We start from the raw sequence: 26,552 nt of genomic DNA, 5'->3' as shown, positions 1-26,552 counted from the left end.
AGATTTGTTTTCCCTTTGAGCTGAGGCTCAAATTTCAATTTATGTGAACAAAGAGTAATTAGAATTTTTGCCAGCTATCTAAAGCACAGACTGCCAGAACCAAATGAGCTTGAGCCCTTACATCCTTATTGCGCATCTTGAACTATACGGTGGGTACCAATATTAAAGTAAATCAAAATTTTCCCATGAATCCAGTATCAGCCTGAATGGTTCCATTCATCTTCGGTACAGCTTTAAAATATTTAAAGGAAAAATACAAAATAGCAAGGGCTGTTAGACTGCCCCAGGCTTCTGCAATTGGGAGTAGGGTAAACTGTTAAAGGGTGTGTTAGCACTTTCTTAGGAAAATGTCTTCCGTCGTCCTCTGAAGTTGGCTGCTGTCAGAAACAGGGAATTGGATGCACAAAACCCTTGTGTCCATTCCTGACTGCCAGTCCCTGTGTCCCTGAGGCTGTGAAGAAGACTTTCCTAAGGGCTCCTGAGGCACCTCCCAGGTCCCTTCTGTTGTGTCTCTAGTCGCAGCTCTTGGGAGAGTCCCCAGCTTCAGGTCAGGTGTTTATCATCAAAATGAACTTCCTTGGGAAAATCCCTCCCAGCCCTGAATCTGCTGCCAAGGAACAGGCTCCAGATGGCAGGCAGGGCTCCTGAAGGTAATTCCAGTTCCTGGTAGATTTTGGACAGAAAGGCCCACCACACCTCCTGGAAGAACATCAAAGAAATTGTCAGGAGAAAGCAAAAAATAGATCTGATAAATGCTCTATTTTCTGTGACTTTATATTTGTTTGTTTTTAGGCTTGAGCATGAAGAACTTGTCTGCAGATCTCTCACCAGCCTGGATACACAGAGGTATCCTGCTCACATCCTGGAGGAAAATCTTTCCCTTTACTGAATTTCAGCTATTTGCAGCCCAGCTTGAAGTCCATGATCTGAACTTTGTGCTGGAGCCTTTGTGATCTGTTGGAAAAATTGATTGATTTGAAGCATTGTGCTAAGCTACCACCAAATGTTTTTTTTTTCTCTGTTCCTAGGAACCCTGCTTCTCTGGCTGCATGGGAGAAGCAACATCAGAAAATGCCCTGTGCCAGCAAGTAGGAAATAGAGAAATATATGATACAGGAAAGCAAGGAGCTATATATGGCTGAGCCCAAATCCAGTTCTGAGAGGAGATTTTCCAGTAGAGGATGGAGACAGACTGGGGTAAGAGTACCAACGAAGTCAGGGACGTGATTTGCCTCAGTGCTTTCTGACATAAGCCTTTCCTTCACGCTCGTTTCCCACCCACCATTTTGCATGTCAGATTTTTGCAGGTACCAGCGCAGCTGAGAATCCCTCTGGTGGGTTTGGTGCCCCGGCCAGCCAGACGGCAGAGCTGTGTGTGTTTATTTCCATGTAACAGCTTGTCAGTTTAACAAAGACGGCGCTGTGAAATCCGAGAGAAAAAAAATATGTCGTATCTAGCCACTGCATGTATGTATTACGTTGAAGAGGAATTCATTGCTCTTTTCCTTTGACAGGACAGGCTTAGCCCATAGCTCTGTTTTCACACTGCTAGAGCTATGTTAAAATCATCGAGGGGTCAGCTGCAGGCCCACAGCACTGAGGCAGTTCACCTCTAAATACAGGCTGTCGACTCTTCTCACTTACACAAGGGTGGAAAAACCATCTCCAACAGCAGATTTGCTGCGTTTGGTGTGGCTTTTTTTCCTTCTTTTTGCGTATTCATAATACAAAAAAGGGGAATTAAAAAAAGGTTCAGAAAATGCACTTTTTGTCCAAGATTGTGTTGCCAAGTTCCAGCCTGCAGCTATCGGCAGCTGAGCAATACAGCCCTAACTATATGCTTTATAATAAAAAGCTGACAGACCTTTAATTTTAGCCACTTTTGTTCCCAATATACCAAATGCATTAACATGCCCAGTCCACTTACAGAAGGCATATCTAGGCCATTTTCTTTCACATTTTTAGATAGAGAAATGTGAGTTTGCGGGTCCAGGCTCTGTGCAGGCTCAGCAGCAGCACTGCAGGAAAACCCCTCCGGATGGGGCTGGAATTGTTGGGGATGTTGTGTCATGGAGAAATCAGCACAGACCTGGCTCAGAGTCACAGCTGACATGCAGTTTCCAGTGCTGTCTGTTCCTTGAAGGGCACATATTGTGGCAGGCTGATTGCTCTCCACTGGAAGCCCCACAGCACTTGTGTTCCCGTCACTTGCAGCAGGAGATGCGCCCAGCCAGCTGCATGCTGTCTGCTCAGGATAGGCATTGGCACACCATAGCTAAAGGGCGTCTTGTTCCCCAGAAAGGCAACGCTCCCCTTCCACACCAAAAGGAAATAAATCCACTGAATTCCAGAAAGCAAACAAACAAAAAGCAGGCTGCTGTTCCCCCTTGCAGTGCAGGGACAGTGGGATTTTTTTTTTTTTCCTGAATATTTCTAGGTCATTTCTGTTATTGCAGCTGGGTGCCTTCTCTCCTTTCCTGCTTGCCTCTTTGCAGCCCTTATGGGAGCTATCTTACCTCTTTTTCACAGGTGGGGAAACCAAGGCACAGAGATTAACCCAGCTGCCAAATCACCCAAGGAGGCTGTATCACAGCATCAGCCTCCAGAACTCATAAAAGGTTTTAGCAGCATGGTGAGTGTGGGGCCAGCACCACTAGCATATGCTCACTGTTTTCTGTATGCAGTAAGTATTTTCTTTGTGATGTTCTGCCTTTGCTGAGTTGGTCTTTCAGTTGCTTCCTTTTTTTTTTTTTTTTTTTTTTTTAATTAGGAAGCCTGCTGGGAAAGCTCTGCAGCAGCTCTGGTCACAGCTGGCTGGGCACCTGGCTTGCTGGGCTTGGAGCTGGCTGAGGCTGGTACCTCCAGGATGGGGCTGCAAGCATTGGCTCTTGAGGTCTTACAGAAAGGTGGCTTCCCTGCAGCTCTGCTCCTTGCCAAGCTGTACTTTGGCCAGTAATTGAAAGGTAAAAAGTGTTATTTTGTTGTTTTGGGTGTTCACTGTGGTCCCAAGCCTATAGATGCAGGGAGGGGAAAGCAACCCCATTCTTTCCTTACAAGTCTATAGGGCTGTTAGCACAGACCGTTCCTCTCCTTTTGCTGGGGGCTTGCTGGCGAGCTGGGTGGTGCTCTAAGTGAAGGGGGATGCTGCAGCTCGGGTTGTTTAACAGCTGAAGCATGCAGGATCTGTTGTCCGACCCCGGCACAGCTTCAGCACTGCTTACGGATGTCAGATTTGTCACGTCTCTTCTCCCAGGCACCTCGCTGCTGTCACAGCTCGGCGTCTGCCATATGTTGCAGCCCAGTGCTCGGAGGTATGTTTTCCTCAGGGCACGATGGAATAAGACTGCTTAATTCTGGGCCTAGCACTGTGTTCTCTGGCTTGTGCCCCTTTCCCAATGCAGGGCTTAGGTAGCTCTCTCCAAGCCCTGCAAATGCATTTAGGGTGGCCTTACTCTGAGGGACGTTGTATACCACATGTAATATGGTAACAACCATAATTAAAACATTTATCGATGATGCTTGCGTGGTAAACGAATGGTAAAACCCAAGGAGCACTAAATCACGTGGAACCTGTTGTGCCATTCCCCTTCTGAACGGTAATCCCTCTGGGAGCAGAGACTGGACCAAGCCCAGTAAGAGGCAGAGTGGACCAGGGCACAGCAGGAAGGGGGCTGTGGACTTGCATATCTGTCTTTTCCCCTGCAGCCAGAATGTTTTACAAACTACTTCCTTCAAAATAAATATATATATTTGATGTAAGGAGAACTACTTCAGTCTCATGTTAGCAAAATATTTACTTTATAGCTTGGAGCATACAGAAAGTCCAGCAAAGTTGCTTTCTGTGCTCATAACCTTGAAGTTAGGGCTCTAATGCGGTGCTTTGCAGAAGCAGATCAGGCTCAGGCATGCTCAACTTGTTTTGACATTAGGAGAAGCGAAGTGGTGAAGCAATGTGCCCAGAAAACCTCTCAGTGGCTGCATCAAGGTTATTCCCATCCCTCTGGGTTCAGCTGGGTCTGTTTCTCCTCTGCTCAGGCACCTTTTATAGAAATTAAAACTATCCTGTAGTTACAGAACACGAGGCTGTACCAGGTCTTGCGAAACAGGATTTGTGCTCAGCATCAGGCTGCAAGAAGTTTTTGCAGCACTATCTGAGATGACAATTTGGACCCCCATGTAGCTTGGGGTTTGCAACAAACTCAAAGCTCAGGTCTGGGGCTTCAAAGCAAGTTTTGTGGGAAAGTGGTTCCAAGTACTTTTGTCTCCAGTTCAAAAAAAGAAAAAGGAAAAAAAAATAGCTTCCATGGGAAGAAGCTGCTACTAATTTTAGTAGATGAATGGTGTTACGTGGTGGGTGGCCAAGGTGATTTTACTTTTTTGAATGGCACATCCCTTGTTTTCTAAATTGTAGTAGTGAGTGGCAGTAATAGCGCTATACATAGTTCTTCGGGAAATGCTGATACGTGAATGTTTGCAAGAGCAACTGCATCCAGTCGCTACTCTTTAATGTTCATTTAAAAGAGAAAAAAAAAAAAAAAAGCCCTCAAACAAGTAACTCATAAGCAGATCTAAGCAAAGTGGAATCACCTCAAAGTAGCGTAAAGTTCGCCAGCCTTCTGAGTACACCTGGGTCGTGCATGCCTTTATCTTCATAATTATGTATGCTTTTGATATGGAAGGTGAAACTTAGCACTTTGCTTGAATTCAGCTTGGAGACTTGGGATTTGTTTGAACCGCTCACCCCACACTGATCTCTGGAGCTGCAAATCTTGCAAATCTGGGACAAGCACAGAGAGAGTGGTTAGCAGGCAAAACGTGTGCATGCTCTTGTGGTCAACAGCTTGTCTGCATCTAAGCTATGCAGATGCTTCAAAAGCAAAATATTTTTAAAAACAACTCCCTAGAGAATGAATGATACAAGAAACAGTGGAGCCATTCTTGCAGTCCGTGTGCATCCTGGTGTCGTTGCAGTGCTTGGAAAGATGGACGGGTTTCTGCACAGTCTGCTCGGGAGAGACATCCTGCTTGCTTTTCCTTGGCAAAGACAGCACACTGCTATTCTGCTGTGGGAGGTACAGCTCTCCCCAGGAGACTGAAAGGCAAGGATTTAATTTTTTCAGGAGCTTATTATAAATGACTGTGACTAACAGGCATGTCTTCAGTCTGGTGATGGGTGAGTGCACTCTGGGCACATGTTGCCCTGTGACTCCCTGTCTCCCAGCTGTCCCTTCCCAGGCTGCTTCCCAGTCAGAGTAAAACCTGGCCACGCTTCCCTCGTAACATGTTTTGAAAGGAACCTGTTAGGGAAGAGGTCAGAAGAAGCAGTACTGGGTGGCTAAGATGCTTTCTAATGCATCAAGGCATTTTGATAATGTTGACAACACGGGTGGTGAAGAAAGTGAGCAAGCGTATAGAAAACAAGAAGCGAGGTATTAGTACTCATGCCAGAGTTCATTGCTGAAATGACTTAATCTGTCACTGAAATAAGGTCTAGAAATGTTGTCCACATCAAAGGAAACGTACACTTTGATGGGTTTTGGAGGGTGTTTTTCCTTCGGAAAGCAGCATGTGGTAACTGAGCTACTGACATGCCAGTAATTCAAAGGAGAGTTTTGCATCCCTGCTGTGAGGCTGAATGACAACATAATACAGTTATTAAGGGGGGAAAAGGAAGTCTCAGTCCCAGGTCTTCTGCACTTTACACTCTGTAACAACAACAAGCAATGTCAAGGGAAAAAACAAAACAAAAAACTCATATCTCTTATATCAGGCAACCTTGAATTTCTACAGCAGTTCTCAGATTGGAACAAAAGTGAGGGATTTGAAGATTTTAAGTGAGAAATGACTTGCTGGGTTTTGCCAGCCAAACTTTTGGAAATGTGTTTGTTCCAGAAGGAGTTATATTTAACTTTTGTTTGTTTTCAGTCTTACTAAAAATGTCTGGCTGTAAATCGCTGGAGGAGTAGGCTTTGAGTTTCTTACTCTCGCCTCTCCCACCACCTCCCAGCCACCTTCTTCCAGGTAAGAGTAGGAGCAGAAAAGGAAAAAGTGTGGGGAGGAAAATGCACAAACAGTGCTTTTGAAAAATCCCTGAACCCACTGAAAAGATTATTTCCTACTTTAAAATTTTCAACCTACTTTGCTCAATAAAGAATGCGGTGTGAATGCTTGACAAAAAAAATCAGAGTCACAAGTAGCATGAGGAGGGGCTGCACCTAGAGGCACTGGGCCCTGCTGTCCCCAGAGCAGCACGGGAGGGATTCGAGGCGGCTTGCTCCAACCTCTGAAGGTGAACTTGAGTCCATTGCTGCCAATGTTAGTGACAACCATCAATGGTAGCTGTTAGAGAACATGCTGTTGGAGGAGGCGTAAAATGTATTCACCCATTCTCCCCAGGCACTTGGGAATAGTTCAGTAACCCTGGCGTGAATTTATAATCCATCATTTGGGTTTCAAAACGCAACATGTGAAGAAAAGGGAAGGACGTGATGTATTCCTTTAATCAGATCTTTGCTAAGGTTCGAGTGCAGCGGGTTAAGTGCCGCCTTATACATGTGAGAACAAAAAAGTGAACAATAATGGTGTGAGCACAGCTCCACTATCCTGTGCTGCTTCTCCCTCTGCCAGACAGAAATAGCATTAAGAAGTGGCAATGAATTTCAGTGAAAAAATATGCTTTTTGTTTTTCTTTAACAATTAACACAATTTGCATGAATTTTAATTTCAAAATTTAACATCTTAAGTAACAGTATCTCAGCTTTTGCTATGGTTGCCTCATTAATGGAACAAGTGAGTTACTGTCCTTTTTTTTTTTTTTTTTTTTTCCCCCCTACATATTTCAAAAAGTTAAAAGACAACCAAACCAACAACTTTTCCAAAGTGTCCACATTCACAGAATGGCAGCCAGCCCCATATCTATATGATTGCTACTGACATATGGGTTCGGTCCTTCAGGCTTTCCCAGAGAACGTGTTGTCTTGTGGTATTTCTTGTCTAACCAGAGAGAGTAATGGAAACAGTGTGAGGAAAAGCTGTTCAGATAAGTGTTTGCCAACCATCTAGTTTTATGGTTCCTTGGAGCAATCTGCTATGTATTCCTCTTTGTGAATTGTATTTCTCCCTATAAAGAGAGTTTGGTTAAGGCACGTAACTTTATGTTGCACTGTCAGCCTATTTATCTGTGCCCGGGGCAAGATGTCAGCTGTCTTTGAACATGAAAGGCTCTAATTTCTTATCAGCTTTATGGAGATGATCTTTTTCTTACATCTTTTCATCAGAGCTGAGTAATGGCTGTGTGCTGACAAAAGTCATAACCCAAATGACGACAGCGTGTAGGACTCCAAACCACAGCTATTCATAGCAAATGATCCCAAACTACTAACGTCTGGAGCCCTGAAGACCCGTGTAGGGATAGACAAATCTCCTGACTAGCTGTAAAGACACCAGCCAGCAGCAAATCGCCTCCCAGGAGCAAGCAGCCGTGTAATCAGCTGAGCATGGGAACCACGGGTTCAGACATCTCTGGTTACCAGAGACAGGCTTGGGCTCTGGCCAGCTGTTTGGCTCAGGTTGGGAGTGGGGCAGTGGCTGTAGTGCTCTGGGAGTGCTGGTGGGAGGACCATGAGGATGAAATCCAGCAGTCACCATCTGGCCCATGTGCTCTGAGGGGGTGCCGAGGGAATCCCGGGCACGTGCTGCTCTGCCTGCTGTCACCGCTGCCTTACTGACAGGGAGGCACCTGGAGCTGAGGCTTTGTCTTGTTCTGCTTCAAAACTGCAATTTCAGGGCAACTGAATCACCAAAACTTTCAGGTGGACTTGTGTACATTTGCTTTGCTTGGGGAAGAACAAAACCTAGCAGAGCATTTAATTTCAACACTTCCAAAATGAAAAATTCCACTTCGGGTCAAGTGAAATGTACTTTTAAAAGCAATTACCTCTGTTTTAATTTAGCTCCCCTCCCTCCAAAACAAAATGTTGAATTTGAACTCCAACTTAAAAAGCTACTGTAATTTATTTATCTATTTTATATATCATCTAGAGGTGAACTGTGCTTCCCAGGCTGTGGAGGGGAGTCACTACTTGGGACTATCTGTAGTTGCAAAGCTCCCCATCTTAAAGACCCTCTGAGGAATGCTGATACCATCAGCCAGCTGGGGGTCTGGGGCAATGTAACACTGATTCAGCATTTCTTTAGGTTCCAGATGTTGCCAGCCCTGGGAGGACATAATGGTGCAGAACGTATAAAATTCCGATTTAAATGTGCTGTATGGAGGAAATGAGCGTAGCAACTGCTGTTTCATTCCACACGAGTAAGCAGTAAACTTCACACCATCGCAAAATAATAATCACCTGCTTGTGGCTGTTGTGCACACTGATATTGTGAAGAGATAGAAGCACACCAAGAAATATTTGGCAGCTTCAAATATGACTGACATTGTTCTTCTGAAATCCTGACGTGTTTGCATGGTATTCACCAGGTAATTCACCAGGGAGGGCTACTCGTGTGATGTACATGGTGGAGCTGCAATGTGTGGATATTTACATTTTAATTACGGTGATTCAAGGAGATGTTATTCTTCTGACTTAGGGGTGGATTGTTATTTTTATAAAATGGTATTCCATGATGGCAGGGAAGAAAAATGGGAGTGGTGCTGCCTAGCTTGAGGAACTTGAGAGCAGACCTGTGCTACGCCACTGGTTTTTACGCAGCCGTGAACAGCTGGCTTGGCCAAGTGGCTGAGGGAGAGCATCGTGTGAAATGGGGACACGTGCAGGAGGGGTGCTGAGCCAACTGGTGTGTGCTCCCACTGGGGCTCTTGCTGAAGGGGCAGCCTCTGGAGCTTTTCCCAGGTCTGTTGTCCCCAAGGCCAGCATCTGGGCTTGGGGCATCCCACAGAACTGCCATACGGTGGCTGTGCATGTCTGTAAAATTACGCACACCTGAGTCCTGAATGGCAGCTCCCTAGCTAAAGAGCTTGGCTTGTGCAATGGTGTGGCTGAGCTGTGTCTGTATTTTCCTTTTATTTTTGACCACTACTTCAGACTCGAAGTCTGAATGCCATTATGTGAACTTGCAAAATATTTTCTGTCTAATGTCTTTCAAGGGTGTTGACAAAATCCAGCATTTTTGGATATAATACACCATGCTTGCACAGCACTGAGGTGGCTAAAGCAAGCGAAGCTGATTTTTAACAGAACTTTTTTTTTTTTTTTTTTTTTTTCCAGATTCTTATTTTATCCTGGCAATCTAATATCCATAATTAACAGCAGCGCCTGTTGTTTTTTTAAATGCATAACCAGAAGCTGTTAATTAGGCAACAGTAGGAGAACAATAACTGAAAGTGTAGGAGGGAGGCAAAAGGATCAGTGTTCCTGTTCTGCTGCATTTGAGCACCTCTCAGTAAACAGCTAGAGAAAAAGAAAGAAGACTCTCTGAATAGGGTTCGTTTTCCTGTGCTTGTGTTTGGATCTACTAAATAGACGGATATATTTGCGCCCACATGCATGCTACAATAACAACCGTCCTCCTTTTATAGCATGCTAATCATGCAAAAAATGTTGATAGGGCTAAGTATTATAATGCCTGAGGGAAAAGAGGAACAAGGTGTCCTGCTGTTGGGTACCGTGCAGACCCTGCCTGGCTGTGAAAGGCAGGCAGCGGGTGTGGGGAAGGAATATAACACAGTTCCTGCTGTTAGGATGGAGTGGAAAACTGCTGCTCCCCGATGGTACACAGTTAATGGGACATTTTGGAGCAGGGCAGGGCAAAAAGATTGAAATAGAATAATTGTTTGTACACTTTTACACAAAAAGCCTTTTGGAGTGGACTGGCACCAGTTGGAAATTCACACTGAAGTCTTTGAGCTGTTTTAACGGGATGCAAAATGTTGGAAAATAAGAGCTCTCTACAACTGAGCATTGTTTTTTCAACCCTACACACATGACTAAAACATACCTCCGTTCAAATAGCAGAAATGTTTCTTTCTACCTCTACTTTAGTATAATCCTCAGTTGCACTATGGAAATCTCTCATGAGATTGCTGATTTGGAATGAAAATAAAACCTCTGTCTTCAAACTGCACAACAGCCGTGTTAGAGAAAGCTTTTACCTGTAACACAGTAATGGATGACGCGCTCTCCTTGAAGAAAGTAAGGGAATCAAGGGCATTTTCTCACCGTTGTAGCTGTTTTTGCAATGGATGTTTAGAGACTCTCTAATGAGGCATAACTGTTGTGATCGGATATGTGAAAAAATGTTGGGGGAAAATTGCTAAGCTGACAGCAAAAAGGCTTTGGAAGCCGGGTTAATAATACTTGATTGCATGAGGGGTGTTTTGAAATCTAACTTCTGCCTACAAAACGCTCTTCAGATTTAAGAGGAAAGCATGGGATATTATCAGGGAAAGACTATTGAGAAGGTTGTCATCAGCAGTATCTGAGCTGACAAGCTGGTGTTCTGGTCCGTGAGACAAGCTCTGTTTGGATGGTCAGCCCTGCTGAGGGACACACACAGTGTTTGTGTTCGAGCAGGTGGTAAGTGGGCGGAGGTACTTGATTTACTAGGGAGAGTCTGGATCTGTGGTCATGGGAAGTGACTGAAGAGTCCACTTATTTCGCCTAAGAAAAGATTTCCATCAGAAAAAAACAATCTAGGGTGAGGAGGAGTACAAGAAGTGCACTGCTGGCTGATCCTCTGCTCTTCACAAGTCGTGTTCCTACCATCCTGTTCTGAAGGATATATAAATAAATATATATTTATATATCTCCCCAACTGTACAGCACATCAGCTATGTGGTATAGCACATGGGCACCTTCATCAGATACTGGCATCAACCTTGTGTCTTGACCTTGTTTAAACCTCTTACCACACACCTAGCGAGCTGGCAGTAACAAAACCAGAGCTGGAGTTGATGCAGGTGTGCTGCCCGGGTATAATCACCCCGATTAACAGCTCCCTTCCCCCTGACACATCCACACGGTGCTTCGTTCACGCAGGCAAGTCAGGTGCTAGGTGAGGGATTAGGAAAAGGTACTGGGGTTAGCAGTAGCTTCAGAGTCAGCAGTGATTTCTGTTTTATTTTTCAGTTTGGTTTCCGTTTGTTTGTTTTCATTTTAAGAGACAAAAATATAATTTCTCTCAGGGAAGGTGTGAAGCACATTCCTCACGTGGCCACTGGCTGACTCATCGGATGGCGTGGCCACACCTGGAGCCTTGCGAGTTTGGATGTTGTTGTTTGCAGTGTGGGAACAAATATTCCCTCTTCAGACATCTTTATTATTGTTCCTTTCTTACATAATCCTTGGAAAGAAGCTGTGGCAAACAATCCTCCCTCTGCCTCGTTCTCTGCATGTGGAGTACGGGAAGGCAGTGTTTTCTTAGGACTCGACATCCAGTGCTGCCTGATGTTCCTGGAAGGAGGGCTTGCCTCCCTGCGTGACTGCCTTTGTTCTGGGGTGGCCTTGGTGGTGGAAATGATGCTGTCTGTGCTGCGGGTGCATGCGGGCTCCCTGCCACCAACTGAGCTTCCCCTCAGATGTCTCTGCTTTATCTTTTGTCTTTTAAATTGCATGCATGGATGATATATAGAAATCCACACTCTGGGTTCCGTAAAATTCATTTCAGGGTTGCTGGGAGGTTTCTGCCAGGTTTGGAGCTCCACCAGGCCATGCTCTGCTCTAAATTAGACCTGGTGCCAGACAGCTTCTGGGCAGCCAGAGCACACAGAGGGAATCCCAGAATTGCAAAAGTCAGCCCCTCAAGTCACCCAGCCAATGCTGGCAAGATGTTAGCCATCTCAAGGCTATTGCACTTTTTTCCATTTTTTTCTCCAATTCTCAGAGATTATAACAGAAACTGAGCCACTCTACAACAGCAAGCAGCGTCCCATCACAGAAGCACCAGCTGCACAGGAATTTCGGTGGGCAATGGCAAGAAGGATGCACAGTTTTGGAGGTGACGAGGCCTTTTTGCTGACCTTGACCATTAAGAGATGTCCTGTCTCGCTTTGCATTGCAGCATAGGTGCAGAAAGCAGCCACCTTCCCTGTGCACTTTTGAAAATAAGAGGGCAAAGCAGCCATGAGCAGTAGCTTAAGTCCAGGTGCTGTTCAGCTGAAGCCTGCCCATATGACCTGCCTGCTCGGGAGTGATTTGGGCAGCTGGCTAGGCAGAGCTGCTCCTCTCAACTTTATTCTCTCTAATAAATGTGCTCTGGCAGTGCATCAGCTGCCTTATCTTCCTGTAAGGACAGAATCCCTTGGAGAGGCAGTCTCCAGGCTCAGCGAGGATTATGCTAACTCCTCTGGGTGAGTGCGGCTGGCTGTGATGCTCGACACACTGGCTTTGCCTTTCTAAGACGCACTCACTTTGAACTTGCTCCCACTCTCTATTTCAGGGGAGCAAATTAGCCAAGGGAAGTAGCCTTCTATCTGTCTTAATTAAGCACTAATACAACCTGTCACTGACTCTCCCCTGCAGTCACCAGTCAGTCAGTGATATATGGTATTTCAGTCAATCATCTTCCCCTCGGGGTCACTGCAGGCTTGTCCCAGCCATGCTGAAGGCGGTGGGAGCCCATTTGTTGGCATCACTTGGGCTCTGCTCGGTGCTGTCTTGTATGTAAAATGCCTTGTGATATTCAGAAGCAGAGATGTTACCCAGCAGCACATCCCCTCGTGGTTTAAGATCAATCAAAAGCCTCTCATGCATCTGGCTATCTGCATAGAGAAGGGCGTCTGTGCCCAGAAATCAATTAGCTGCACCTCTCTATATGCATTGACCTAGCATCTGGTCCATCCTGCATGTGGTTGAGAGTGATGTTCTCCTCCCCTGGGGAGACATGGCCAGGCGGAGGTTAAATGGAGTGTGAAGGCATGCCCTTAACAGCCAGAGTAAAGCTGAAGTCAGTTCTGGCACCAGGCAGTTAAGTGTGGGCTGAAGTTTGGGGTGGAGGGAGCAAAAAGTTCATGGTCTAGCGACCTTCACGCCTTGGCAATTCGGGTGGTCAGGCTGCAGCTCCGGATCCAGAGGTGGAAGCGTGTGGCCATTTCCTCTGTAGGTTTCTGTGTGTTATGGACCTCGGCGTCTTTTGAACCATCTCATGGAAGTAGAGGTGTGTGTGCAGAAAGGGCTGCAGTCATGCTTTGCTGTCCACACAGATGCACGGTAACAAGTATAGGTTGGATGCTCATTGGTATGTGACTCAGCCAGTATATAGCCAATGGAATAACTATGGAAAATAAAGCCCACGTTTTTGGTGGTGTGTGAGAACGGAGAGTCTTGTACAGCTTGAACTTTATGCAAATGAATTTTTGCACATCCTTGGACGAGTTAAATAAAGATGCCGTGTGAGCTGGGGAAACAAAGTGACTATTGAGTAGATCTGGACATGTGCATTTGCTACATATAGAGCATTTTCAAGACAGGGACTGCAATGGCATTGCTGGGTTTGGCTTCAATGGGAGCCTGAAGAAGTTCAGTCTCTGTAGCTGTCCATTTGGTCTGTACTGAGAAACGCGTGGAGGAGCGGCCTGGTCTTCAGGTGAGAACGGACAGGGCATGAAGCTTGTGTTTGAGCAGAGGTTTTCAAACACAGACCCGCTTCCTAGCCACAGGGGTGTGCACACACATCGCCCCTGCACCTGGCTGCCTGTCACAGCTTTCTGCAGCCCCTGCTTGTAGCGTGCCTTGGGCGTCCCAAGCGCGGTGCGTGACCTGGGTGCTTCTGGCAGGGGGTGGCACTGTCCATGTGGTAACAGACCTCCTTTTCTTTCCACTAAAATGACATTTCCTCCAGCCACCTGGTGTGCTTTGGTTCAGAACTGAAGGTAAAACCTCTCTCATTACTCGGGGTTGTTTGTTTAATTCTCCGTATTACATAATGCTCCATTAAAAGGCATCTCCTTAAATGCTTACTGAAGCAAGCCAGGAGCGCATAAAGCTGCTAATGTAATTAGCAATAAAAATAATTCCAAAAACCAATTACTTCATTAATGTGGAGACAAGTGCAAATTTCATGGAGTAAATTTGCTTGCAGGTACAAAGCTGGTGTGGCAACATTTATGGTAATGGGCTATTATGGCCAGAGACAGGGACTTTGGTTCTCCAGCAGGGGCCACATTATGAATATATTCAGCTTCTGGGAGGTTTTAGGGTTGTTATTTTTTTATTTCTGTCTTTTTTTTTTTTTTTTTTAGTTGTTTTTAGGGCGTCATTCACAGGGTCCAAGATAATTTTTTTGTTTGTTTTAACCAAATCTGTAACAAAGAAATATCAGTAGTCTTCCCTTGATGTCACCCCATCCTTCCCACATCATTGCCTGCTTTGTACCAGCGATGTCCCTGGCAGATAATCCTCTCTCCCCAAGAAGCAATTCCTTCTCAGCACTGCAAGCAGCGCTTTTCAGTAGCATCCCGTAACCAAGCAACAAGCAGCATCCCCAAACAAGAAATCAAGGTGTACAGGAGAAAGCCCCGGCTGTGTGTGTTATAGTGCGATGCAGTGAAGATTGCTGCATCATGCTTATTTCTCCTTCGTGGTAAGATAAGAAAACAACCTGCAGTCTGCCATGTCTTGAAAACAACCCTGTCCTCTGAGATGTAAAGGGGATGGCTGCCTCTTTTTGCATCAGTCAGTGGTGGAGTTAGTCCTGGCTTGGTCCAGACACTTCCAGAGGGAGTTATCCAGGCTGAGAGCATCGCTCAGACTTGCATCTTCTGCAGGTGACAGAGGACATCATTAGGATGTGAGTGAAAATGCTTTTTCCCCTGAGGTTCATCCCCACCTTGGAAATGCCAAAGAGGGCAAAGCAAGGTTGTGAGAGCACTGTGAGCCAGGGCAGTGCTACAGCACCACACCTGGCAGTACTCTGGGACCATTGTTCCCAAATACTGAAATCCTCTATGTTAGAAAGAATTACTACTACACTTACAGTCATGGGTCTCGGTGGAAATTGGTTGTTTAATTTTTTTCTGGTTTTGTATTTTGGCCCTTTTACTCAAAGTATTTTCTTGTGATTGCTTGGCAAGTGGCAGTGCTAACCTATGTGGCTGTGTCTAAAAAGTCCCCTTCCAATTTACTTTTTTCCTGCTCCCTTTTTGTTTGCCATCTCCCACGTACACTGCCTCGACTGAATGGACTGAAGCACAATTTCTTTTTAATAGGCTCGTGATTTTTAGCTGGTGTCTGAGTTATGGCCTAACACGCATTTCATTATAAAAGACATAATAACCTTTTCGTATACTCTGCATTCTGTTTTTAACACACTTATTAATGAGAAAACAAAGTTCATTGCGTTAGTGGAGTAACAGCTCCTAATGGCCAGAATCACTTGCATAACTGCCCAGACTGATAGCTCAGCAAGGCTGCTGTAACCAGCAACTAACAAATGTATAATGAGCCATTTCTGTACCTCAAATCAGGCTCGTCTGACTTATTCTGGAGAAGATATTCAGGATGTTATTAGTATGAGCTTGGTGCAAGGCTGTGTAAGAAGACAATTAGAGCCACACAGTCTTCTGTGGAGTTATATTTAGAAATTCTCCAGGAGTATATTACTGACTGCAATCAATAAGCAGGATGACCAACAGGCCAGCAACATTTAAAGAGGACACTGCATCAACAAACAGACTCTTCAGTCAGCCAGGGATTACTCATTCAGTTGTGTCACCTGAGTGTGTGAACAAAAATCTTTGCTAAAAAACATGCTTGACAAGAAGTTCAGTCAGCAGAGTACGTCAAATAGCACTGCTCACCCAGAAAAACGAATCAATGCAAAACATCATTTGAAAAAACGCATCTAATGCGAGTGCAACACAGAGAGGGAAGCACCTGACACCCCCTAGCTCACTGAACGCAGCACGATTTCAATGCTCCATTCAACAGCTTTGTTGGGAAGGGGAGAAGCCATCCAGCAGATGTGAAGCAAGGGGACAGGGGGCAGTCCATGTGCTTGTCCTACTCCTGTGTGACAGCCCTCTTGAATTTAGAGGCAGCAGATTCCCATCGACGATAATCTGTGACTGCATTGAAGAACCACTAGGGTAATTGCAGAGGCAGGCTGGCCTTGAGGGATGGAGGGAAGCCTCATCTTAAATTTCTGACCTGAGAGTGAGCAAAACCTTTCCATCCCCTTGGGGATAAATCAGGCCCCTCCCTGCCACCTCCAGCTTCCCAGAGCACATCGTATCTGCTGGTCAAGACATGGCCTCATGCCACATTACCCCTCCTTGAGATCTGCAGACAAGAAGCTCTTCATATGACAGGTCAGTGCTATTTTCTTCTGGCATTGCTGATGCCTCTGAGTGCCCGTTCAGCATCCACTGGTGATCTACGCAGCTGTATTGTCTGCTGGATCCTGAAATTAATAATAATAGAGAAATGTCTGGCAACCCTGCTGTGAGGATCCCACATCATGTGAGCCGTGTTGTCTTTGAAAGAAGCAGAAAGCTTTTTGTTGCCCCACGTTATGGCTGGAAGGGACTTTTGTTCCTTTTGGGTTCAGACCCTGCCTGGCACCAGCTCGTTCATCAGTGGAGCTGTGCTGATTTATGCAACGTGGTCAACTGGTTCCTGCAAAGGAAACTCTTCAAAAACAGTTGGTTTCACCTTTTCTGTCTTAACATGGAGCTTTTCCCCAGCTCTGAGAAGTTGCCCTTCCTGAGATTCCCCAGTTCTATCTGGAGAGACCAGCTGATCCCTCACTTGCCAAGGCACTAAGTAGTTTCTGACATCAGTGCTGTGGAAATCCCAAATCCTCTGTGTCGTCAAAAGCTGGGCTTCTGTGTTTGTGCAACAGGGAAGGAATATTTACTTATTTACATTTTCACTGTTACCTATAGCTTGAGCAAAGATGCTTTTTCCTGTTCATGCACGTACTGAGCCCTTTGATTCCTGTAACGCTGATTTCATCGCTGTACCCCTTGGACGCTGTTCCTGAATTGTTCCCTGCAGCTTAGCAACCTGAAAGCACCTGTATCATGTGGGGCTGTCTCAGGCGTGCAATCCTTTCCCCTCCCTCCTCACTCTTTTTTAATTCATAATTTATTATTCTTTAAGATTTAGCGCTGACAGCTCCTTTGGGCTTCTCTGAAAATGGCTTTGCCTTTAGCTGCTTCTTGGACTTGCTGTATGTGAGGGGGTTCAGGTGGAAGAACGATGAGTAGTTTTGTGTGGGGGATGAGATGGTCACCTCCAGAAGGTGGAATTGCCTTTACGTGACCCTGGTCTCTCCCAGGGTCCAAAGGAGGTTGCTGGGCTGGTCATCTAATTCCCATACAGCTAAATTAAGGAGAAAGAACCCCACTGCAGGCAGCAGGGAGCTGCAGGCACTATGTGGTCATGGCTTGGCCTAAGCAAGTATTTAACTGTGAGCATGCAACACCCGGTTTCATGCCCTCACTGTGCCCTTGCTGGCAGTGCCAGGAGCAAAGTGGGGAGAGGTTTAGGCCAGCAGGCTCCATCCTGCAGGGCTGAACTTCAAGAATTATCTATTTCTTCTTCAGAGCTGTGGTGGAGCTCCCCGGGGCTGTGCCGGGCTGGCTCGACCAGCGTCGGTGTGGCTGAGTGGAGAAGAGGCAAACTTCCCAGTGAGGGCAAGAAAGAAATCCTGCTTGGCAAAGAACTTCAGCCACAAAGCCGTGGGCTTTGAAAGTTGTCCTGACATTTCTTCTAGCCAAACTGGCTTTTCTCAAAAATATTTCTGAGATCCTGAATTGCTTCTAGTAGCACCCAATGCAGCTGCACGGTGCTGCTTGTGGTGTTTTACGGTGTGGAGACATTTCCTTGTGGAAACTCTTTGGTCTTCTCAGGTTAACAGCAACGGGAGATGCTCTTTGATGATCATCCCACTCAGCTCTTGCAGAGAACAGGCACTGACAGCAGAACTGTGCCAGGGTTGTCCTGCAAGTGCTGGTGGCATCACCTCACAGCTGGGACTGGAGCCTCCCTCTGGGACAATGCCACACCAGCAATTCCAGGTGAGTTTACTGTGCCAGAAGTCACAGCTGCTTCTTGAGAGACCCCTCATCCTCCCTTTTTGCTTCCATTTTGATTTTCAGCATCCCATCCAGCGCAATTCCCCTGCACTGGCAAAGGGCAGTATCCAACTGCAAGGATTTATTAGCTCACACACCTTCCACCATTAAAAACGCTTTGTTTACTGGGACAGGGCTATGTGCCCTGGGGAGAGCAGTGCCAAGCAGCTAGACATGTTGTTTTACAAAAAGCAGTGCTAAAACACGAAGCAGTTTAGGTTTTTAGTGCTCAGCTGTAATCTCCGCTTGATGCTATTTGTCCTTTGGAGCTGGATAGAAATCGACTCTCTCCCTGGTCTGCAGCCATTCTTTTGTGTTGGCAGCAGCTCTAATTATGCACCAATTAACCTTAATTAAACCAATTCCTGTGTAACTGCACATGCAGACAATGCACTGAACAAACGGCCTGACAAATATTGTCACTTCAGAGGCATAAAAACACATCAAATCCTTAATTGGAAAGTCAGACTCTAAATTGCTGTAGATTTGTAGCTCTTTGTTCTTAAAATGATAGAGCAGGAGCAGTGGCCAAACACCCCGAATGCTCCCAAAACCTTGTTTGGAGTTAATTATCTCAGGCTGCTGAGGCCAAAATAGATTATCCCTATAGGAAAAGAGGGTAATGGAGCATCCTTAATTGTAGCAGCTGGCAGGCTGCTCCAGAGGGCATCAGGACCATGACCCCAGGTAGAGAGCCACCAAACTCCTCTTCCGAGCCTGGGTGACCCAGGGCTCCCCACTGGCAATCCCCACTGGTCCCTGCCTGGCTGCTTGTCCCAAATGAGCTCCTGGAGGCCAGGCCTGTCCCTTGTGCCATGCCGCGGAGAAATGGGATGCATTTTGCACCCTGTAAGCAATAGTGCAGCCAATAGATGGTGCTCGTACATGCGGTTACTCCGGGTTTCTTCCTAAAATACCGCACAGGCTTTGTTAATTTTGTGATGCAATATATCTTAGAGGCAGCTGCTACAAACAGCACAGGATTTACCTTAATTTCCCTGCACAGAACCAGCCCCCAGGACTGCAGGGATCACTTGCTAACGTGTGGCCAGGGTCATGGCCAAAGGGGTTAAATGTAGGATGTTGGCTGCCCTTTCCCAAAGCTTGATGCAAGAGAAATAAGATAGACTGAGGTGATGTCCAGGCTTTGTATCATTTATTTGTCCTCCAATGGAAAAAAAAAAAAAAAAAAAAAAAAGAAAAACAGATTGCAAGACCCTGAGATTGGTTTGCAGCAGAGCAGCAAGGAAAAAAAAAAATGGTATCTAGCGCTGAATTCAGAATTTTGTCTTCCCTGCTGTTCATAAAATGTGTTTAGCTGAAAAAAAAGAAAAAAAAAAAAAAAGCCCCTCAAATCCTTTAATATGTATTGACTTTGTGGTGGTTCAGTTTTATGCTACTAAATGTTTTTCTTTCTGTAGTTAATCAAACAGGCTCCAGGCATAGCGCTTTGTGGTAAAATATTCTGCCTTGTGAATGCTGCAATTAAAAGCAAAGCTAATTAAGCATGTAAATCATGCCCACATAAATTATTTACCAACACATTCACTTGGACGCACACGCCGGCTGCAGTGGGACACAGACCCCTGATGGGGAGCCCAAGGCAATGGGGGGGTGGATGGAAGGATGGATGGATGCTACAGCACCAGGTTGGGGCTGGGGACGCAGATGAGCAAGCCACTAGGCAGCTCCATTTATGAAGGGATGAGACCTCATCCACAACTTGCTGAAATAGATGGATATCATTCTCCGGGCTGTAACAGAATTGAGGATTGGATCCCATAAAATTTTCATTTTTTTTTTTTTTGCTGGCCAGGCTCAGCACTGCAGCTGCCCTGCAGAAGTTGGTGGGACTCAAGAGCGGTCACTGAAGTTTGGTGGAAATGTTGAGTGGAGATTTTTGTGGCAGGTGTGAAAGCAATCTGCCTTGCAGCTGACCTGGTGCAGCCTAGAGAAAACAACTGGGAGGTGTCATCTCTGGGAGCAGAGAGAGCAGCAAACGGGCTGTGTGAAGGACAGAGAAAAAAGGAAGAAAAACCTCCTGCAAATGAGGTGCCAACAGAAAATGTGCCTTGGCAGCTGGGAAGGTGTAATGAAAGCCTCAGCAAAATATAGATACAGGTAAAAATTGCTCTCAGTCTTGGGGCAGTGCTATTCCCAGGTCTGCGTGCAGAGCCAAGATTTCCACTCCATGGGCATTGCTTTGGTCACACAGAATAGTCCTCAGCCTGGGCTGGGTGTGAGGCATGCCCACAGTCTGCAGCATGGGCTGCTCTGCTGGAGGCTCCCCATGTTCATGGGCACCCTGCAGACATAGTAAAGTCTGAAAAAGCACCCAAGGCCAGCCAAATCTCTCTTTGTTAAAGAGAAAAAAATGAAAAAATAGGCACTGGTACTGTACTCTGTGAGGCCACAGGGCTGGGGGCAGATGCTGAGCATGCAGCGAACTTCCAGCAGGTCTGGGCAAATTCACTTACATTAAAACCAAATAGCCCCAGCAGCTACGTCACAAATTTTTGCCTGCTCAAGCTCAGAAGGCACAAGGACGAGACTCTCCAGCAGCTTATTTCAACCAGAGACCTTGACAGGTGAGGATCCAGTTCAGCAGTGGTGAGATCCATGCATCTGTGCAGGATCCAAATGGAGGCAAAGTAATTGCAAATCCAGCCGTCAGACAGCTGCCCCATGGCTCTTCCCCTCCCACAGCACAGGCTCAGCACCCTCAGTACTGCGGGCGGCTATACCACTGTGGTCATTAAAGGAGTGGCAAACATGCCAGCCCAAGTGCGTCACCCTTGCTCTGTTCCTCTCGATGCTCCCAAAAAACTCCTGCTGCCTTCTGCAGAAGCAAATGGCTGAGCAGAGAAGAGCTTGGGAAAGGTGCTGGCACTGGCTGTGGGATTTTTGGCAGTGTGTCCCAGGCCAGGGATCTGCAGTCCTCGACTACGAGACAGCGAACAAGCCCAAGGAGTGAATGCCTCCCGCAGAGTTACACGCTGTTCACAGGAGGATTTGTGGTCCCCTCGCTGGGCTGAGACCTGACAGTTTTGGCTGCATTCTTCTGTTCTGGAGCAGACTTTTTGGGTCACCTTGAGCAAGATACTTAATCTCCCCGTGTTTCCATTCCCCAAACGAGAGATAGAAATAGCAGCACTGCCTTCCTTCCAGCAGAGCAAGTGCATTAAAGATTGCAAGGTGATGGGAGCTCTGGAAGTGCCTCGATGGAGGAGATTCATTTGAATACATTTGTTGGGCATTACTCACTCAGCCCTGAGTTTTAATCTTCTCCTCCTTTCCATCATTGTAATCTAAATTTCCTTGAGCTCAGTCCCAGTTTAATCCCTGCCTCGTTTGAGTGATTTCTCCAATTTCTCCCGTAGCAAGTGGCGAGGCTTACATTAGCCTTCATCTCTCCTCTGAGTCTATCACAGGGGAGCTGCTAACACTCCCTTTGCAGGGAGAGCCAGCATTTTATTTGGGAGCTTGTGCAACTTCTCCAAATAATTTGCACTCTGTTTTTCCAGTCCGGTGACTCACGTTTCGCAGTCTTTTCCAGACCTGCTGAACCATCTCGTGTCAGGGGGTGGAGGTCTACTTTCCAGCGAAGCAGAGGCAGCCTGCCCTTCCCTCCCACAGGACTTTTCAGTGGGCACAGGCAGACGGCAAGCAGCAAACCGAGAGCCCCTGCATTGCACGTGATGGCTGCTCTGCCTTTCACACTGCTGAGCATTCAGCAGGGTGCTGCCTCTTGGGTTTGGGAGGTTTGTTGCTTGCTGTCAGTCCTGGGGCTGAGACAGAGGTTCTGCTTCACAGCTGTCTTTGCAAAAAATGATTTTTTACATACCCTTCATGTCCTCGTTGCATGTGTAGAGGTTGTTCTCCTCCATGGGAAGTGCTGCGTTTGGGGATTTTTTTGGTTTGTTAACTTGCAGCTTCCTTGACTTGATTTTCCAGCGGGACTATTTGTTGCTCTATTAGCACACAAGTCCTGTCTCACACAGGCAGGAATGTGCAGGAGGCATATAATTCCCCATTTATTAGCTTGGTTCACATGATGTTATCGAGAATTGATTGTAATGCTTAGTGGCATTAGCGGCACCTTCCTATCCTAACAACAGTATTTACTGTCAGGAACACTATTTGTGCAGTGCTTGTGTTACACCACAAATAATTGTATTACTTACATCCAATTTGTATCATTACACCCAACACAACTGTGCCTGCTGCGTAGTATCGTGCTTCATTAACGCCTGAGGCAGAACCACTTCGCATAAATACCCTGCCTGGCACGTTTTGTTTGAAATGGTAGTCTACTAATTATGAAAATGGAGATCAAAAATGACATGTCCCAACTAGGAAAAATATAAAAAGAAAAATTTCCCCTGTATTAGTAGATAAAGAGCATCAATTAAAATTCATTGCTGTGAAAATGATTGTTCTACAAATTTAAGGAGATGCTTTCGAGTTTGCTAAACCCTGGAAATGACAGACCTTGTTTTCCTGCATTTCTCTGCAAACTCCCTGTACTTCTGTGTGTCCTCATCATTACAAAATGCTTAAGTGAGTTTTAGAAAGGAGTGAAAAATCAGTCATTCATACACAGCCCTACGTGACAGCTACCTGTCCTACCAAGGGCAGCATGGGCATGGCCTTGGGGAGCCAAGATCTGCTCAGTTGCCACTATGACCCAGCCACCACATCCCCTGGGCAGGCTGAGAGCAAGACTGCAGAGAGGGGATGGCCTGTGGAAGAGTAACTTGGCCAACGGCCCCTCCAAGAGGGTCCAGGGCTCCCCGGGATTTCTGCTTCAGGAATAGGGCAAAGTCCTTGTAAATTCATCTGAACTACTGCGACACACCAGAGGAACCTGACAAAATCTGCTTGAAACAACACAAGTGCGCCTTGACTCATGCAGCCAAATCTGGCTTGAAGAGGTCTCGTTGTTCTGAAGGTCGTTAGTGACATGCCTAATGCAGTTTGATACCAAGAATATCTGGTAAATAGTGTTTAATCTCAGAGCACCTTAGCCTGCTAAAGAGTGGTGTATGTTCCGGAAACCAGGGTACTGGTTGCAGATGTGATGGATGGCCAAGCTGGAAGAACCACAGCTGGGCTCCCAGTGGATTCAGAGTGATGCTGTGTCTCAAGGGGTTGTAGTCTCCCTAAGATGCTGCTCACAGGGAGACTGTATGTGATTTTCTGCCTTTTCAGGAAAAGGACTTGCAAAAAATGTCATAATATCACTACTACGAATTTCAGTCAACTTCTTTTGGAGGCATTCAAGGGCACATTATGTCATCTGTGCTGTGCTGAGGGAAGAAATACATTTCAAATAAATTATCTGAAAACTAAGTAGCTGCTAGAAGTCAACAGTCACTCTAGCTCCCAGTAGCAAACTTTGTGTCAGCGAGCGAATGTGGGTATTGAAGTCTAACCTGTGCCGAGGGTTGAAGGCCAAGTCCACTTGTAAGGCAGCTGTATTTGGAAAGTTTGGGGCAATTCCGAGGGGAATGAGATGTATTTAATTAAATTGACTTAAATTAACTTTTGAACATCCCCAGGAAACGGGAGTGTTTTCAGCTTTTCGTGCAGCAGGAGGTGAACAGGGCAGAATGCAGATGGAAAATAACTGCATATGTAAAATTAAAGCATACATAAATGATCTTTTTTTGTAAGATGTACTAAGTACATTGAGACAAGATGTGACCCATCTCTAACTTGGGTTGGACATAGCTTAAAAATTGCAAAGATTTTAACATATTCCTCAAAGAACCCTCTAAATCTAATGGTAGTTGAAAGCCAGCTGAAGTAGCTATTTTATCTGGCAAGCTTCCATGCAAAATTTCCTGCTGATGCTGGCTCAGACAGATGGAGATTTGGGGGGAAGAACAAAGTGCCACGGGGCTTTATTGGATGAGCCTTGAAAGATTTCTGCAAGCTTCTATTGCAGGGTTTATGAACCTTAGGCTTGTTAACTTCAGTGCAGTTTTGTTCAGTGTTTTAACCCTGTTTTATTTCCTGTGGCCTAGATGATACATTTACACATCCTCAGAAAATTTAGTGGGATGCTCTTTAAACAATGTGTGACTGCACAAGCAAGGGCAAAAACTTGCTGTTTTTACCTCAATATATAAAAGTTTGAGAATATCACTGTATAAAGTACTTTTCTCTTGAAATGCCGTCTTTGGTTAGATCATGCAAATTTAGTGCTTGGCTGTTGCTTCTGTAAGATGAAAAGTATGAACAAATCATGAATATTTCATCATTTGTTTCTGCACTGGTCAGAAATGGTAATTTGAGCTCCAGACTGTAGAGATTTAGCAAGAAAAGAGTTGGACACTCAGAGGATAAAGACAGAAAAAAATGCTTCTGACAGGATTTTTCCTTGCCAGTGCTGGTATGTAGACAAGTTGCCTAAAGGATATGAAATTGGGATGATCTAGTGAGGACACGTTTGGGCTGTGCTATTGAAGCACTTCTTGATCTGCAACATATTTAACACTGTAGTATTTTCTTCATTTACCTCTTGGCTTATTGTGTTGTTTTGTTTGTTTTTCAGAGAACAACTGAAAGCACTGTGTCACCCCAGATCACAGGTGAAGCAGGGCTCCCCTTCTGCTCAGGTTTAGTGGGCACCAACACCTCCCTCCGGACCTGAGCACTGTCCTGGAAAGGCTGTGAAGGGGAGAATATCAGCAAAGGCGCTATAGCTATGGGTGCATCAGCCTCAGTTCTCTTGGGACTTCCTTTATCTTATTCTGAAGTGTTCATAACCAGCTATGTTCCTCTCCTTTATGTAACTGGCCATTCTGTGAGAGCCCCCAGGGGCTAGAATTTAAAAATAACATTATTCTTTGTAACCAGGACAAACTAATAATTTGATGCCAGCCTCAACCTTTCCTGAATATTAAAGCATCTGGTTTTGAGGATACATTATTTTGGGTGTGGGATATGCCATTGCATCCATGTTCTGGCCTATTGCTAGCATTTGCCAGATTTTTGTTGTTGTTGTTCTGTACAGAGGAGTTCAGGGTTGTTTTATTTATTTATTTATTTATTTATTTTATTGATGGAAATCCTGGCCCATTGTTCACTCAACTTTGAAGCTTACAGAAATGTTTTAAGTTTTCAACAAGAGAAATGGTTACGTTTTTAATAAATAAAGATTTCTTCAAATTTCCAGCTGTCACCCCTGGCAATAGGAGGGGGAGAGATTCCACCATAAGCAGATGAAGCCTTTTTCAGTGGCTCGGATGCCGGCTCTCCATCTCTTCAGCATCCAGACTAGGCTGTCTGCAGTGGACTGGAAATTGTCTCATCAGACACGTGGTGCAGCCTCACCACCTGACATGTTATGACAAGCTTTTAACTTTTGAGAGGCGATGGATGGAAACGTGTCACTGCTTTGGGAGCAGCGCAGCACAGGCTGCCAAAAATAGTTCATGTTGCAGTGGTATCAGCCCCTCTGAGGCAGACACCCGTCCCAGCCATGGTGCTCCACGAGGGAAGAAGCCAGGATGCTTCAGGTGGCCTACACAGACCAGGCAAATTATTTGCTGCAAATCCCCATATTCATAGGCATTTCTCAGAGCCAAATGCCAGCAGTCAAGTTATTTGGGCTTTTCAGTGATTGTGTCATTTTGATTAAACTTTCCTCGGGTTCCCAATTTTCTGACCACCATCAGTCCCAATCAGGGCCTCAAAGTCTTCTATCAAAGCCAAGAAGCAAGTAAAAAATTTAGAGCAAGTGGGGAAAAAGAAACATTGGTGACAGGTCGCCTGTGGTTTGAAAGAGCAAGAGCCGTCCTCCCTGGCAGGCTGCCCTTTTCTATCTGCAATCTGTCCTGCAAAGTGGATGGGAGATAACTCACTGGCAGATCCCTGCACTGATAAAAGAGGTTTTAATTTACCGGTGTTAGCTTGGCACTGCTGAGCAATATTGGAATGACAACTCCCATCACACTCAATGCACTTCCAAAACATATTAATAAACTTAAAAAAGGAAATGGAGCTGAGGATTCATTGTCCTTTGGATGAAGAAAAAAAAAATGCATGTAGATCTTCAAGTTTAACCCGTTTAATGGTTACAAATATTTTGTTCAGATGTGTTACCTTCCATCAGAAAAAAATGCATAGCTTTCCTGAAGTTAACCTCCTGTTTTCTGAGAGAAAGAAAGGAAAATTATCCTCTCTGTAGACAGAAAAGTAGTGGCACAAAGAGGGCAAGAGACCTATTCTACAGAGCTGGAAAAAAGATCACTGATTATTAAGTCCTTTAATTTTGAGGGCAGATTACCTAATGATGCAATTTGTAAGGAAAATGCCCATATGCTGCTCAGGTGTTGGGCTAATCTGTTGATAATTTAGTTAAAGGACTTTCTACATACAGTAGGAATCAGCACAGTTAAGAAAAACTTTTTGGTCTACCCATATCCTTTGAAATTAAAAAAGCTAAACACAAAAAAAAATACCCAACTTAATAGCTCTTTCCCTGAGCCCCAGCATCCAGGGCAGGGCA

The 26,552-nt window shown here is 45.5% G+C and overlaps 1 long non-coding RNA gene across 3 annotated transcripts; it reads left to right on the top strand.

Moving 5' to 3' along the window:
• Positions 1–2,833: 2,833 nt before the first annotated feature.
• LOC311433895 lies at positions 2,834–25,211 on the top strand. Of its 3 annotated transcripts, XR_014691043.1 has the most exons (4): positions 2,840–2,963; positions 17,504–17,977; positions 19,851–20,155; positions 24,594–25,211. It is a non-coding gene; the product is annotated as an uncharacterized lncRNA (long non-coding RNA). The 3 variants fall into 3 exon arrangements; XR_014691044.1 differs by lacking the exon at positions 24,594–25,211 and having other exon boundaries at positions 2,834–2,963; positions 17,810–17,977; positions 19,851–21,442; XR_014691045.1 differs by lacking the exon at positions 24,594–25,211 and having other exon boundaries at positions 19,851–21,442.
• Positions 25,212–26,552: the final 1,341 nt, after the last annotated feature.

Source organism: Aythya ferina (genome assembly GCF_964211825.1).
Source record: "Aythya ferina genome assembly, chromosome: 3".
In the NCBI taxonomy this organism is placed as follows: Eukaryota; Metazoa; Chordata; class Aves; order Anseriformes; family Anatidae; genus Aythya; species Aythya ferina.
This window is presented reverse-complemented; position numbering and strand designations above follow the sequence as displayed.